Here is a 3,759-nt window from a genome sequence, read left to right as displayed (position 1 = left end):
TGGCTGTCGACTGAAGCTCCAAGCCTCTCCTTTTTTTCTTTTTTTTTATTCTGGGATTTATTTACCTTCTATAATTGAAACTTTGTTGCTGTCACTGGAGCTGAGAGCTGGCTCCTGCTCGCTGCAGCTCTGAGGCCACGGCCTGCTGAAAGCAGGTATCTGGGGTTTGTTTAGCTTCTATAATTGAAACTTCGTTGCTTTTGGAGTGCAGAGCCGGGCCGCGGCAGGCGGGGAACCTTGGCTTCCTCCATCACTGGAGCAAGCAAGCCTCCTGCTTGCTTCAGCTGTGTGGCTGCTGGACGCCATCTTTGTTGGTGGTTAATTTGCATATCTCGCTGATTAGCCAATGGGAAGCATAGCGAAGGTATGTCAATTACCCTTTTTGTCTTTTATTAGATAGGATAGGAAATACAGTCAGTAATTCTGTAATAACTCTCAATGGTGCCTGGTGGGTACTTGAATTATTATAGGGAACACTTTGTAACCTATATGAATATCTATTCAATGTGCTGTATACCTGAAACTAATACAAAAAAAAAGTAATGCAAACTCTAATGAAAAATAAGATTAAAAAAACTATGCATTTATGCAAATGTAAAGGGTATGCATATGTGTGGTGTGTGTGTAATCTATGTGAAGACAAAGTATGAATATGGTCTATGTGAATTGTAATAAGCATCTCCAGTCCAGCATGTGAGTTAGTTGACATGGAAATGTATTGATAAATTGAGAAGAGTTGGAAAATATTGAATACAGACTTGGGTTTCTGCAAGGGTATAGAGAATCAGGAGTGTATGTCAGCACCATGCTGTTTTGAGGGGACCTGAACTGACAATCTTAGGAAATGCTTTTAATGTAAAAACCAAGAGGACGAGTTTGCTGGAATGTAGTACTGAGCAAAGAAGGGGTTGGAAAGAGAATTTAAAAAGCACTTTGAAATTAGTCTGTTGAGGGTCATGAGGTCTAGGCTAAGGATTTGATATTATACTTATGATCAGGAGTGTTTGATGCCTTTTGATCAGATGTACGACATACAAAAAGCCACATTGAAGGACCACTGACCTGACATTGAACAGAAGACTAGAACTGCTCTACCAGCCCCATCAATAAGGCCAGGGCACAAGTGCTTATATATGATTTCTAGGTGCATGTTTCTTTCCCAGGATCAATAAACCCAGAGAAAGGGAGGTAACTAGCCAAGGCGACAATGCTCAGAAGTGGATATTGCAGGTAGTAGAAACAGACTTCTCTGTCCCAGTTTTCTGGGATTCTCAGATGCAGCAGTGAACAAGAAACCTTGTAAACAGGCCTCATCGGTTCAGCACCAGCAGATGTGTGCACATGGTTGGAGTCAGGCAGCAGGGTGCTTGCCAGTGTTTTCCTAGAAATAGGTCCCATCACAGGTGACTTTCTCTACTAGCGCCATGATTTAGGGTGGGGGAGAGTAAAGTGTACTTGCGGGATGTGTGTAGCAGGTGGCAAAGGTGGGAAAGGGAAGGAGACCTTGTTGTCTTAAAAAAAGGTTTCTTTATGACTTCACCTGCTTTATGACTGTGGCAAGTCTCCTGAAAATGACTTCAGGAATGGCACTTCGCGTCTTCTCCCTCATAGTGTTTTGTTTTTTTACAGATTCTTGGAGGATGGTTTCTGCTCTCTTCACAGTATGAGCCCTGGGCAATGGGCCAAAGTTGTTTTAAATTGCAGTTGCAATTCTGGCTCTTTTCATGTGAATATGGGCCAAAAGGAAGTCTAATAACTTATCAAGTTGAGGCACCTCAGGGAGGTCCAGAAGTAGGAATTTTTGAGAAACAATTTAGGGAGTGAGGTTATTAACTCTTGACCTGACTGAAGCCCTTTTTGAGCTACTATTTGTATTTGGTTAATTGATTAATTTTTCTTCCTTCCTTCCTTCCTTCCTTCCTTCCTTCCTTCCTTCCTTCCTTCCTTCCTTCTTTCCTCCCTCCCTCCCTCCCTCCCTCCCTCCCTCCCTCCCTCCCTTCCTTCCTCCCTTTCTTCCTTTCAGTTGATTTCCGAGAGGGGAAGGGAAAGGGAGAGAGAGATAGAAACATCAATGATGAGAGAGAATCATCCATCGGCTGCCTCCAGCCAACCCAACCTGGGCATGTGCTCTGACCCAGAATCGAACTGTGACCTCCTGGTGTATGGGTCAACACTCAACTACTGAGCCACACCAGCTGGGCATTGAGTAATTCTTTTTATTATTATTATTAAGACAACTGGCCTGAGAATCCTGAGACCTAGGTTTGTTTGTTTGTTGAAACTTTTAAGTTAATTGTTCCATTGACCAACTCCAATCATTACTCTCTGCCTCAGTTCTCTCCTCTGTAAAATAGAGATTGCATGGGTCTGATGTTCCTCATTAATGTCTTTACGGTAGAAGTTCTGTGAAAGAGCACAACATAAATTCATCTCAGCAAATTATTTATGCAGCGTCTCTTATTGACTGTAGTCACAGCTTCAAGGAGTTCAAGAAATATTTAGGACACAATTTCTAGCTTCCAGGAGGTAAAGACATAACCTACAAAGCAGAGGATGCCGAATTCCTTAGAAGTTGATGTAGTGGAGACTGCGCTGTGCAATTCATATTTCTACCCTGCCCTCCATCCTTTTCAGGTAGAAGTGTTCATTCCCCCTGGAGTGTTGACAGCTCACAGATAATCCTCTTTATGCATTACTGTCCTTGGTCTTTGCCATAGGTCTTCACCTCCAGTGACTGGTAGAGAGAGAGATGTAAAGCTCTTGGCCCTGTTGGAATAATTCAGAACCACTCTGAAGAGCCATCACAGCTCCGGAGCTCCTCATGCCGTTGGCTATGGCCCCTGTAGGGACAACATGGCCACCCAACATTTCCTTTGCACAATCCCACTCCCTTCACTTCCCCAGATCTGTTGATCCCTAGAGAACTCTCCAATATAATTCCTTGCAAGTGCTTGCTTCAGCAGCACATATACTAAAATTGGAACAACACAGGGGAGATTAGCATGGTCTCTGCACAAGGGTGACATGCACATTCATGAAGTGTTCCATATTTTCCAACCAATTAAATCTAAATTAAAAAAAAACTTTTATACTAATATCCAGAGTCTTCTTCTTGGAGAACTTGAGTTGTAGTAATTAATCAGGGGGAAAAAAGTGTTATGGAGATTCACAGAGGGAAGAAAGCAAATACTATCTTGGTAACAAGAGACAGGAAATATTGCCTATGGAAGATGGTATTTGTGCTGCAGTTTGATTGATGTGTGTATTTCACTGGAAGAGGTGGTGGGAAGAGGAATTGGGGAAAGAACTAGACATTACTGTATTGACAGAGAATAGGATAAGCAAAGACTCAGAGATCAGAAGGTGAGATATGTGAATCCAAAAAGTAACGTTCATAGAGGCTGACTGTTTCTCCCATTCACAGGCAGAACATGATCAGGATGAGAAGGATGAATGTTCATATGGAGGGAGGGTCCTAGACCAGGCTTAGAGTGATATACTAGATCAGAGAGGGAAGGGCAAGCCTAGGAGGGTTATTTAATGGAGGAGCTATACAATATGGGCTATGCCTTCAAAGAATGATCCAGGATCTAAAATAAGGAAGTGCTGTAAAATGGAAGATATTGTAATCTTAGATCACATAAAAATTGGAAGGCTTTCAATGAAAGGAAGCTAGGAAAAATATCAAAGCAGGTTGAAAAATTAATTTCAATATCTGGAAGATGCTTTTTGTGGTTTTTAACTTAATGATTATTTAGG

General features: G+C 42.0%; 1 non-coding gene across 1 annotated transcript; it reads left to right on the top strand.

Moving 5' to 3' along the window:
- Positions 1–2,947: 2,947 nt before the first annotated feature.
- Positions 2,948–3,054, top strand: LOC111825216. Its single transcript, XR_002828363.1, has one exon. It is a non-coding gene; the product is annotated as a U6 spliceosomal RNA (small nuclear RNA).
- Positions 3,055–3,759: the final 705 nt, after the last annotated feature.

This window comes from Myotis lucifugus, unplaced genomic scaffold, assembly GCF_000147115.1.
Source record: "Myotis lucifugus unplaced genomic scaffold, Myoluc2.0 scaffold_17, whole genome shotgun sequence".
Lineage (NCBI taxonomy): Eukaryota > Metazoa > Chordata > Mammalia > Chiroptera > Vespertilionidae > Myotis > Myotis lucifugus.
The sequence above is the reverse complement of the archived record's forward strand: the minus strand, read 5'-3'. Positions and strand labels throughout refer to the sequence as shown.